Raw genomic sequence first — 13,466 nt, forward strand, 5'->3', positions numbered from 1 at the left:
TAACATAAATAAAGTTAATTTGACTTGTTGATAGCAACTGATTTTAAGTGGACCTAGTCTAGTTTATATTGGAAAARATCCACTGATCGACTGTCACTGTAATCCCCAAAGTTGGCCCCTGGAGGATAGCTGCCAAGACCCAGGGCAGGAGATCATTCAACCATTAAATGCTGCTTGACATAAAGATGAGGTGGTATAAAATTCTCTCCGAAATGTTTATATATTGGCAACTCTCAGTTCTGAGGGAGGAAAAAACACCCCTGCACTTCATATTTAAAAACACTCGGGTTTTCCCTCACTCAAACCTCTCTAATTGCAAAAACAAATGTTGCTTTAGGTGCACCCACCAGCATCCGCTCTCCTTGCTGACACACATTTAAACCTTCTTTTTATATGCTACATCTATATGCTTTTCTAAGTAGCAATGATAGTGTCAGAAAGATGTGGTTTTTATTCACAGTCCTCCACAAACAGGATTGCTAGGTTCTAACAGCCTGACAAACAGCCAATGCAAAAAGCTGTAGAGCTTCATTTTCCCTGGTGGCCAAATATGACACCTAATACTCCAATAAAAAAAAAAATAAAAAAAAAGAGAACACAGCTGTTTTTATCTAGCATGGGGGAAAAAAGCAAACAAACAAACAAGGGAGGCTTGTTTTAGGCCACCAAGTCTTTTTACTAAAGAAATAAATAAGTTATTAAAGTCTATTGTCCTTCAAGAAAAAGAAGAGGGTAGAGGGAGTGGATAAGAAGAGGTGCGAAGAGAGAGATGATAAAGTTATTCATTAACAGACAAAATAATTGTCCTGCAGCACCTCCACCCCATTGAGTGCAAAGGATTTTCACGTACTTAGCAGAAAACCTATGGGTTAGCCTGCTCTGGGTTTAATCAATGCAGGAATCTCTGAGGATTTGAAGGCTACGATTTCCTCTACTTTTTTTTTTTTTTTTTTTTTTTTTTTTTATTTTCACAGAATAGGCCATCAATTGCCAAACCACTCACATTTGGTTAGAGATCCAGAAGATAAATGTTTTAGTGACAAAAGTCTGATTTTCTTGCAGAATAATCAAGTCACCTGGGCTCACTCACTGTGTGGTTCCCCTGCTACCACCAGAACCTAGAATGGAAGATAGCTTTGTAGATGACCCAAACACTATCCTTTCTTCTTCACTCTAACCCATGTGCAACAGGATGACTTGCCCCTGACAGCCACCAATCCTCTGTGGAGTYTGAGCCTGGGTTAATTTTCATCTCTGATGTACTTTCTAAAGAAGGCTTGGATAGATAAAAAATGTATATATAAGGAAGTCTCACCTCTCCTTCCTTCTAAAGCCAACTATTTCACAAAGTCCMATATCTCCACCAGTGCCAGACTTTGTGATGAAAACAGATGTTATGTGGACTTAAATGTTTTTTTCTTCTAGGACTCCGAAAATACAAATTGCTGCAGACTTGTAAATACCCTAAAGGTACACACCTCTCGAGGGAATTATTTGGTCCTAATTCACCCTTCTTTTTTGATGGAGAGAACCTTGCCTAGTGCTACATAGGCAGGCCAGACTTCTTCCCTGGGCAACCAGTGCATCCATATAGAACCATCAGAGGATCTCAACTACCCCCAGGTACCTCAGATAAATAAGATAAATACGTTTTTGAATTCCTCAAGTCAGATTGAAGGAAAAAAAAAAAAAAAAAAAGAGGAAAAAAAAAACGGCTGTGCAGTACTCCAGTTTATGTGTTATTGGGAAGTGCCTGATCTGTTGGGCACATTCAGCATTTACCTTCCTTAGGACGCTAGACACAGAGCTCATGGATGAAGGGCTCAGGTGATGTGCTACTCAGTTGTATKTTATTTCAACTTTGTGTTCTGTGATTTATACCCATAGCAGTTTATATTATGACTATCAATCTGCCAAAACTTTAAAAATAGAGGAAATGTTATATTGATATTATAGTGATAACTGTTCAAGTGCAGACCAAATACGGGACATAAAAGACTTACATGACCATTTATAGAAGGCTATAATTACTTTAGTTTAATTCCTTTGGTCATTCATAAATAGTACATAAAATACTCTATGGCCTGAGAGAGATTAACCCAGAAGGTTTTATGATCCAATTTACATCTCTGACAACTGCAGTACAAGAAGTGTTGACTCAACACTAACTATGCCATCACAAGCTGTAATTCAACAGCTGAATAACCAGGCATGATTTTTCCAAAGAATCAAAGAGCCTGAACTACTGGTTTTCAGGGCGACTAGTGCACCAACGTGCACTAATYGCAGAAACAGAAGAGATGAAATAGAAGTGACAGAGGAAGGCATTCTGCTATCAGTTACACTTGCCAAGCAGGCCACACACCTTGGACTGGTACAGCAAAGTAGGCTGTTCTTCCACYGAATGTATTGCATTTCACCAGATATCGTTTCAAGCTACAGCATCTGTGCAGCTCTACAGCTTATTTATTAACACCGTACATGTTGCTGCACAGCTAATGTTTCAGCTGCAGGTGACATTTCAGCACCAGAACCCACTTTCATAATTRGAGACGATGCTTTGCAAAAATCATGTGAAAAATATGTGATAGTTTCTGGGTTTGGGGGCTGGGAGCTTTGCATTGCCTACAGCTCACATAATGCAGCGCGCAGGAATCCAGGAATCCAGATGGCAAAAGGCTGAGATAAATTAATTATGAAGACAGATTACGAACAATTGGAAAAAGAGAAGGAAGAGTAATAGATGATGTAATTTTATCTCTAAAAATCCACTCATTAAATAACCAAAGACACCATTTCTTACAGAGATCCACTTGAAAGTTGGAAAAATAACAAATTACCAATCAGGGAAGATAATCTTTTAGAAAGAGACCACACTATTTTAAAAAACCATTTAGAGTGTAATTTAACCACAGGCCTGAGACAACGCATATAGCTATATAATTAACTTCTGGCTACATCTAATTAGCAGTTCTATKTAAAACCACAGCAAAAGTAAACAGATAGCTCATTCAGCTCACGCTCTGTACTGCAGTCCTAAAGAATAAGATCCTGCAATGGGTCCRTTTAAAAGTAATTTTACTTCACACATTTCTCAGAGTCTTGAAAGAAATTTTCCTCTAAAGTTGTCAGCAGCTACATTTTATGCCCAAGGCCTAGTTTAATAACACATATTTATATAAAGCGAGTCAGAACTTGGGATTAATATGCAATTTTCTATTCAGGAGTTAAGGATTTAAGTTGGCTGTTGAAAACACTACCTGCATTCAGATCTCAGGGAGAACCTCACAGAGCAACTGGGATGATAAACAACACATCTTATGTCTGGATTGGAGAGGGAAGAAAAAAAAAAAAAAGAAAATCCCCAAAGCTTTAACTTAATACAGAAGGCAAATCTTTTCCAAGCCAAGTGCTTCTTTCTAATCCCACGTTACATTTTCATAAAGTTGTCAGTGTGCATCACACAAGATTCCTGAAATATCTGACTTGATGAATGCCATGTGCCGCCAATTAACAAGAATGTGCAATTTTGCCTCCAACGGTGCAGGACCAGGCCGGACGGGCACCAGCCACGAGCTGCAACATGGCCTCCAGCAGCCGCAGCGAAGAGGAGGACCGAGTTCAGAAAGACCGAAGGCCTCGAACTGAAACACGCCCCTGGAATGCTAATAAAGTAATAAAACACAGCTGAAATAAAACACAGCAGAGTAGATGAAGGCTGGTAGCCCTTGCGTTTGTGCTGTTTGCTGCTGAAGCCATTCCCCAGCCGTGGGATCCCGAGCCTCCTCCAGGCCATGCTGGAGGAGCAGGATGAAATAGGACAGTGGCTGTGCAGCAATATATAGCAGSCCTGTATTTTACTATAGATTTCAGTATAAAATTTTACTTCACAGGCATTTAATGAATCTAATGAATCTAGAAAAAAAAAAGAAAAAGAAAAAACACCGAAAACTGAAGCCATCCTTYGCGTTTATGTTTCAGAAGAAAACGGGTTGCCTATTTACTGTTCCTTGTAAAGCAAACAGGCATTTTGCATCTCATCTACCTTTGCAATTCTTTTTCAGTTCCATTCAACCCATATTAATGTAAGCTCCACAATACAAGAGCATTACAAAAAACTGCCAGGATTAGCAAAAATTGGAAGTTAAACAAAACCACAAATTTCACCCTGTGTGTGAATTACAGATTGCTCCAGGCTTAGTAACATTCCTACAATAAAGCAACGCCCCACCACTACTACAGATAGTCGACCTGTCCTCTTCTGTGGCAATTTTCTCCTTACATTCTGCTAAGTCATTTTCAGAGGAGAAAAAGTATTAATTACTTGGACCCAGTCAGAATTCTTGCTGCTCAAATTAGTCCCTGGTGTTTTTCCTCCACAAACAAATTCAGAGCAAATTATGCCTCGTGGGAGCTCACAACATTAAGCTCACTAATACAAGCCAAGGCATTATTCATTGCAAATAGATTTTACTTGATTTACTTCTTCAAATGTATATATAAGAATCACATGAGAGTTCTTTTATCCATTCAAACAGACCTCAAATCTTAATGGATGTAAATAATCATACTAGGAGCTCACTTCACAAGGCAATTAGGTGGTATTTATTTAAGTGGTCAGGGCATGAACTTGAACACAATGCAGGCAGTGAGACACTCTCACCGAGCCTGGTGTTTCAAGATGTGGTCTTGACTTAAAGTAGAAAATACACTCTGAATTAACAGATGGCATTTATGAGGAGTATATGTGAAACTGACTCCTTACAAAGAGGGATGTTGCAATGTGTGGTCTTCCACAGCTTCATACTTTGCGCTTAGCTCTAGAAACAGCATATTGTGAGGGCAAAGAAAAACTAAGATATGGTAGAAAACAAGAAGAAATTTCATTAATTGTAAAAAGTACAAGTGTGCTATTAGATAGAGCTTGTGCTTGAATAATTTAAGCTTATGGTTGTTTAAAATAATTGGTTGAATTAAGAAATAACTGCTAAAAGACTAGGTTACACTTATTAGAGGAAACAAAAACAATCCATGTCAAAAATATGAGTACCTTAGTCACATATTACTAAACAGGCTAGGCAAATTCCATAGTCCATCAAAAGGTTTTATTCTGCAAGAAGAAACTATTTTAGTGACCAAGCTTGCTGGGTTTATGAACTACAAAGGTATGTTCAATAAAACACTGCACTGGCAGGCAAAGTGCCAAATCTATCCAATCGTAATACCATCTATAAACCTATAGACTCATTTGGCCAGAATCTAGCCCTGCACTTTATTACCCTTATAATACTTATTTATTTTGTTTTTATTTCAAGGTGAGAAAGGTTTATAGAGGGGATACCTTTCTCTCTTAATTTTTTTTTCCATTCTTCAGTGAAAATGTGGAGAGGGAAGATGCCCTAGAAAAACTGAAATAAGATATGTGGTGATAGCAATTTTCCCTGGAACTCCATGAACATGTGCAGTAATTCTTGCTCCCAGCCACCCTTCCCTGTTACATGCTTGATCACAGATCTATAGATAGAATATGATCTAAGGAGAAAAGAACTCCCAGATGTCTCTCCTGCATTCAACATTTCTTCAAACAATACAGCTATTTGATTAAAGATCAAACAAGAGTGGAAAAGCAAAAGATTTTCTTTTAATTTGTATATTAGAGTGATTCTTTTTTGTTTGCTTCTTGCAGTGATATTCTCTGGATGTCTCGAGAGATACCATCTGAAGACTGTATTATCACACATTGCCGTAGTTGCTAACAGAAAACTTTTGTTTATGATTAAGCCTTGATATGATCCTTTTTATATTGGAAGAACTTAAGGAGCTTATTCTCCGTAGTATAGACAGCTGCAGCACACCATCAGAATTAATTTGGCCAGAATAAAAGTGAAAATATTCTATTCCTCACCTCCAAACAATTATTCTGAGTTTTATTCCAAATAACAGTTACAAAATTTCAAGTTTTAATCTATCACAAGTTTTAATCTTGTCTATCAAGTTTTACTCTATCTAGGCTGTGATTAACATATGGAATCTCTAGTTATTTTTCTCTTCCCTCCATCATTTTGACTTTATTGCTCATGCAGGAGCCAACTGCTCCGCTCATCCTGAAAGCACACAAATATGCAGAGATTATCTTTATTGATGAGTAATGCTATTAGCTACTCATATCAGTCAAGTTATGGTTTTGCAGGTGCAGAGATTCTGTACCTTCTCTGAAAGATTATCTGTTATGATACTAAGAAGCAAAAAAGGKGGAAAACAAAAGTAGCAACTGTGCATATTTACAATTTCCACAACAGGATGGAAAGCTCACAGAAAAAAACAGTTRTCTTGGAATGAGGTAAGAGTTTTTGCCTAGACAGGGGATGAAGGAGGTATCCGAACAGTCCATTTCCCAGAAGGCATCCAATCCAAGTGCAAGGTAGCACCGTAAAATGGCATTAGGCTACTGCGCTCCTGGCCAGCAAACTTGTTAAATAAGAACAGGAGGCTGTTAAGAATCCCACTGTTAATGGTGGGGATATTGAGGCTGCAAAAAAACATGAATAAGCTCTAAAATGGCACTGCTGGAACAAGATAGATCTGAATGTCCAAGCCTGGTGGCAATCACTGGATCACACTTGCTGCAGCAGTGCAAACCACAGCCAAGGGAAAGAGAACATTTTTGGCCTACCTAGAGCACAGACTTCAGTGAGGTCTCCTTTGCACTTGCAAAAAATGTCAATTCCTACTGACCATCAGTTCCAATGTGCTTTGGGAGCAAAGTACTCAACACATATTGTCAGTGTGTTTCTTTTTCTCCATTAAAAAAGTACACTTACAAACATGAATAGTAAGACTTAAGTAACATTGTCATTTCCCTGGTCATTTTGATCTGTGGGCTCCAATTCCAGTATTTTAACATCACATAACTCACCTGCGGTTGAAATCACATTGTAAAATAATGTTTAGCATGGCAATTGGATGTTTTACAGCCAGCTCTCTTTTACGAGGTATCAGTATTTTCTAAAAGCACTAGGAAATCACAGTGTTCCTATGCACCCAGTGATTTAACCAACACTGTCAGAAAAGATGAAAAAGCTTTGATCATCATACAAAGTTAAAAAGAAATCACTTTCTTGTGCTCTGTCTCTAGCAAATCCTAAACTTAATGCTGCAAAGAGGAGGTGGTATAATTTGTTTCTTTTTTCTCTCTCTCTCTTTTTTTTTTTTCCCCCCCCTCTCTCTTTTTCTTTAAGGTGACCACTGGGAGTTGCTCTGCCTGGAGTCTTGATTAAATGTTTCACTGCATCCAGAACACTTCATCATGCAGCCTAGCCAAGATCTATTATGGTTTGCAAGTGACTCATACTTTAGCTATGAGAAGCCCATAATAAAGAGCATTTTACATAAAAATGCCAAAAAGGTTGGTAATTTAATCTTGATTTTAAGTAGGTATGCAAGGTCTCTGTGTCCAGCATATGTTGCTTATGCAGACAATAAGGCATTGTCTGGAAAAGCATTACCTACTGTGGCTGCATCTAACATTCCCACAAAGTCCAGATGATACCACCATAAAAAAGTATTGTCTCCAGCTTGTGAGAGCACTGCTCATACCAGTTTTAGGAGATGTACAATAYAATTTATTTGTCCAGGCTTCAGGTCACCAGCATCCGGGCAAACCCATTAGAAGCAGTATGGTGGGAAACACCATCAGTGGCCAGTGAGTAAACAGACGTGGTTGAGAAAGTTCATCCTCCCAAATGGTCACAGGAACAGATGAATAAACACTAAAGCATATACAGAAATTAACATCAGGCACTATTAGCTGTCGCACTTAATCCGAGCATGATTACCATAAATCACAGGAGATGACAAAAATGGTATTCTGATAGGCCAGCTAATGAAATAAACACTAGCTTGGAGGATCCCTCCCAACTGCTGAGTGACAGTGTATACACTTCCTGCTCAGGAATCACAAACCAACACGCACTCTGGGCTTCCTAAACATGTCCCCATGATTTACACCAAGCCATTCGTGTGTTTAGATACTCTGTCAGGGCGGTCCATGCAAAGATTTGTTAGGAAATTGGGCTAAGTACCCCAGGGCACGGGGAAAGGAAGGGTCAGCCATTGAAWCCTAAGCCTTGTTTCAGCTTTATTTTACAAAGGGCCGATCACGCTAACAGCCAAGGCCACGGTTCAGTCACAGCTCATTTGTCACTCCCGCGTGGGACGCGCACGCGGTCAGTACTTCTAACCATACTTCTCCAAGCAGAAGGGGACCCCTTTTATTAACCTCCAACTGCGGCGTGTCCCCGAGCAGCCGGTAGCACGTGTTCCCGGGAGGGCAGCACGTTTTGGGACGCAGCCGGCACCGAGCAGCTCGCCAAGCTCCCTGGGCGCGCGCTGACGGCCGCAGGCCTTAAAGCTCCAGGGACTAGCACTGTTGTTTGAAAAGTTGGGGCAGAATGAACATTTTTCTAAGGGCAAAGAAAATCCTGTTGCCAGAGCTGCTCTTCCTGAACTCAATAAGSCAGTAATGGCTTAAACTCTACATAGTTTACTKCTCTCCCCTCAAAAATAAATAGGAAAAGGARAAAGATAGAAGAGGCACAGCCTCACWTGCAACAAGGAAATGCAGATGGAGYTAAGAAATGTAATGCTCAAACCTTGGCTAATCTAAGAAAGCCACAGCAGAACAATTTTAAAGCGCACCAAAATAAACAGAATAATATATATGGAAAACAGAAATAACTCAACTTAACTATGAATGCGAGATATACATCAAAGTGGTACAAGGAATCAAGAAGATAAGAAATGCCACAAGCAGTCGTGGTTTTCTTCCCCCCTTCACCAACAAAAACCCTAATGAAACACAGATTATTTTGTTGGGATGGCTAGATGAGTAACATGTGCAGCTCAGTTAACATTTCTAAAGTTGAAAAAATGTAAAGAGAGATCAAGATTATCCATTCTGAATAGTCAATCTGAAGCAATATTTTAGTAGGACCAACCAACATCCTATCAGCTCTCCCAAGTCTGCCCAGAAGCAGCAAACCACAGGAACCTGAGTCCATCTAGGCCAGCACTAAGGGCCTTAAGCCGTGATGTTACTCTAAGCACATACACCATGAGGTGTTTTTGTTTGTTTTTCATCCCCTTCCTCAAAAGCCAGGCTGTCACACCAAGCTGCCTCCTCAGAGCARGCCCAGGGAGAGGAGCCCAGCAGGGCTCGTGCTTGGGTCCTCTCCCACTGAGCTCCCATTGAACTGGCAATCAGCCCTGGGACAGGGCAAGCCCACTGTGCCATGGGGGCAACGGTGATGAGCCACAGTCCCCCACGCAATGGGGAGGGCAACCATTTCTCAGCCCGTGCTGGAGCAGCTTCTCGGGGGGTTGGAGCACCCGACACAGCAGTATTTCATCCCACTTATCCAGGACAGCTTGAATGCATATAGCATGACTTGGAACCGACTCAAAACACAAATGTACAGATCTGCAGGAGCATCGTGGAGGTATCTACCCCAGAAAGTGCTCCCTTGTGCCAAAAGGACCACTTAGCATGACACTAAAACAAGTGGGCCCTGGTACGACTGCTTCTTCCACAGCCTTTGGGGCAGCAAGTATCCAACAGAGAGCATAGAAAAGCAGCAGTCGCATGGCCAGAAAAAGCTCTTGCACCCTTTCTCTGTCTGCCTGCCTACGCAGGCTGGGATAGAAGTCACACAAATGTGGTCCTGTRTCATTTCCCAAGATAAAAGCAGTGATTTTCTCACAAACACAGTAATTCTGCATCTAGCACTACCTCTGGTTACAAACTCTTTCCAGATACCTGCCAAACTGATACAAACACTTGGCAAACACTTTCTTGCAATATAATTTTTTTTCTTTTAAATAGTCAAGACATTATACATTTGGGAACCATCTAGTTTATAACTTKGCATTTAATTAAATGAGGTCTACTGCCATTTAATAATAAATGGATTGCACTGGTAAGAACATTTTAGTACAGGCCAGAAAAAGAAAAAAAAGAAAAAAGTATTAGCAATTCAATTTAAGGATAAGAATGTCATAATGCTTAATTAAATAAATCACCTAATTAAACTTACAGATGTGACATTAAATAATCATGCCACACAACTAATCATTGGGAYAAGAGGATGAATCCAGTGGAGGCTTCCCAAAAAACAAGAAAATTGCTCTAGCAAGAGCTATGGCAGAAAAAGCATTGCCACAGCCATTTTGGAACCCTACAGYTCCTTTGTCTAGGAGTGGACAGGAATTCGAGATATAGGCTGAGTGTCGGCTAATGTCTGCAGAATGGCAAAGACTTAAAATGCCATTTTTTGGTAAATGAAAGACACAGATTAAAGTGGTATTTTCTAGCTTCATGTTTAGAAGAACAGGACCACTTTCTACAAGCGTCTCAAGGCTTTTCCCTCACAGAGTCAACTGGCTTCTATCAGGAAGCAGTGCAGTGGTCACTAGCAGCCTTCTGAGGTGGCTGCAGTCAACCCTTCTAGTTGTGGCGGCCCAGCCAGGCTGTGGTGGTGGATCTCCTCTGCCAACACTGAGGCACATTCCTGGGCACTTGGAGGATTAAAGAGGTTTGGTTAGAAGAGATGACCCAGCTGATGCTAAGTCCAGCTGTCTTTCTGTCCTCCTCTGCATGGCTACAGGCAGACTGGTGGTAGCTTTTCAAACAAATATGCCTCATGCTGGACTTGCAGGAACATCCTTAAACAAGGAGAGTGTTGTAACACAGAAAAACTGTCCATGTGAGCCTGTCCACGAGTTGCTCTCGTGACAGGTAATATGTGGGTCAATAATTATAAGACAAGCTGGCGCAGGAAAGAGAGAGAGAAGACTGGCAAGGAACAAAGAGGAGCGGACATACGAGAAGATCATCAGCAGTTTGRGAAGGAAGAGGGTTGGGAAGAGATAGCTTCAGGGGTCATTGGGATCTCTGTATCCTGGAGAAGATCCCTGCGTGGATCATGGTCAGTTAATAACTCTGAGGTGCTTAAAACACACTTCTCAAACTCAAAACTCAGGACTTGTGAAGAAAAGCGCATGGTTCATTCGCCTGCATTTATAGTCCCACATGCTGTCTAGACGCTGGAACGTTTTGGGGCAAACACTAGACTCAGGAAGCCTAAAACAGATTTAACCAACTTTGAATCTCAAGGAAATTTGCCAAGGAGCGAGAAAAGGCTTCAGCCTAATCAGATTATGGGAAATTTAGAAGCATGTGCTTTTTATTTGTGGGACCCAAACAACAGCCTGCAAGCACCCAGGACAGGGAGCTTTATGAGGGCTATGGCAGTAAGCAAACCAGAGCTATTTGACTCTGCTGAAATGGGAACACACGTACCCCAGGGSACCCACGAGCTGTGCTCATGGCAGTGCTCACCAAGTCACAGAAGGTGACAGTRTATCTATAGCTTCAAACAAATCTTGCCTGTTATCTTTTTAGACCACCACAGCCACACCAGCTCTACTACAATAACAAGAAAGTTCTTCTTGCTGCTGCAGCGTGTATTTTGCAGTAAACCAACTGATACACTTGGGTAGGAGAGAACAAACAYTCCCATGTGCCTCAGAAATTGCTGTTCTGCCCAGTTACATTCAAGTGGTCTGCATTCTCCCTCCACAAAAATCTGCTGTTTCTGGTGATGAGGTTTTGCGATAAGACCCTTCCTGAAGGGAACGCTGAATGAAGACTATTATTTGGGATTCCTAACAAGCTTGGGAAGACTCAAATGTATATATAATTACAAGTTTAGTGTTCTTTGATCTCCAGAAATGTTCTGAATTGCTGAATAACCCACGGTTTTGGCCTGGGAATGTGGAAGAAGGCTGAAGTTCTGTTCATGCATTTTTCAATGTTAACCACCAACAAATTTTGTTTCCCACTCTTATCTTTTGAATTTTCTAACCCAGCTGTCTGAATTTGGATTTGATATAGAAGAGCTTAGAAAAAGCAAGTATCAAAGACTGTAATAAAATGGTACCTTTCAACATTTTTTGTACTTCTGTAAATACACACATGACCTTGCACACTGAAGAGCTGGTGGGAATGCACAGGCAGAGCACAGCCCTCATCTAGAATTCTTATGGTCATCTTAAAGACTACAAAGTGTTTTGCTTGAAAATAAATTTTAAGATCTGTGTCTTTCCTTACATACAGAAACTATATCAACACATAAAGTTATGCTTTATGGCCTCTACAGCCAATAATAAGGACTTTTAATATCTCATATCCTCAATCTATACCCAAGTGCTGTATAATGGCTCTTGTCCCCAATAGCAGCTGGTGATTTTGCATCACATCCAATATGTCAACAACTTCAACTCTTCAATGATGTTCTGAGAAAGTATGAAGTGAGACTGGAGATATATGTACACATAACCCATGAAGCCGGTGTACTTGTTCAGCAATTTCTGTGGTTAACTCCCATCTCAAAGTGTTGACTGACTTGCTTTTCCTTCTAGCTTTAGCACACTATTTCTGGGCTGTTTTTAAGGAAAGGACAAAGGTTAATGGGAGTGGTGCAGGATGCAACGAGGGACAGGGCTCATGTTGCCCTGCATCCTTCCTCTGGGACAGCAGCCTAGGGAGGCCTTACAACCACCTGCTCCYGACCAACATTAGAAGAGTATAGTACTATTGTGGAGTTGTCTTAAGTAAGCCCTGATTATCGAGTCAGAAATATCATCAGCACTTGACAATTATGATCCAACCACAGACTAGTCAAAGGCTAGTTAAGCTACACCAGACAAAGAATGGCCAGATCAAAGCCTTCCTTCAATGAGGTCAAAATTAACTTTGAACTTTGATAATCTTAAGGAGAAAAAAAAAAAAAAAGAAAACAGAAAAAAGACAAGAAAGAAGTAGACTGGTATTTCTGCACATCTTAATTTTAGCATGGCAGGAAGTAGAATTACCACAAGAAAAAAGTTCCCATGGTATTTCCAGCATAAGTTAAACTAAAAAGGCTTTTCTAGCTCAGGTTCCATTCCTATGTCCCGTCTAAAACAATTCAGCTATTCCTTGTGTTACAGCACAGGGGTTTCTCAATTATTCTAACCATGGCAAATCTTTGTTCCTTTGAAAGTTCGCCACTACTGGCCATTATTGCAGGCCTCTTGAGTTTTAAAAATGCATAGAAAGTATTTTAGTAGTGCTGAGAATCCCCAGTTCCCTTCTTGCATACACAATAGGTCCCCCAAAACATTTATGGAAAAAAAAAAAAAAAAAAGAGAGAGAGAGAGAGAGGGGAAAGAAAGAATAATGATGTTCAAATATAACTATAAAGCAACCTGAAAATCTTCATTGATCTTAAGTTTTCTAAGATAGCAGGTACGTGAAAAGAATATCATATCTTAACATTCAGTAAGAAAATAATAGGATTAAGTTTGAGTGTCATAGTCAGGTCTGATTAATAATGCTGGGCTTTTTCCTTTTCTTGTTTTTCCTCACC

The 13,466-nt window shown here is 40.3% G+C and overlaps 1 protein-coding gene across 1 annotated transcript in view; it reads right to left on the reverse strand.

The window, feature by feature from the left end:
* Nucleotides 1-13,466, reverse strand: part of FAT4 (FAT atypical cadherin 4) — a gene marked incomplete at its 5' end in the record, with an annotated part of 125,691 nt that overhangs the window by 60,763 nt on the left and 51,462 nt on the right. The gene's annotated exons all lie outside the window — the stretch shown is intronic.

The sequence above is a fragment of the Nothoprocta perdicaria genome, unplaced genomic scaffold (assembly GCF_003342845.1).
Source record: "Nothoprocta perdicaria isolate Ctin4 unplaced genomic scaffold, notPer1 scaffold_81, whole genome shotgun sequence".
NCBI lineage: Eukaryota > Metazoa > Chordata > Aves > Tinamiformes > Tinamidae > Nothoprocta > Nothoprocta perdicaria.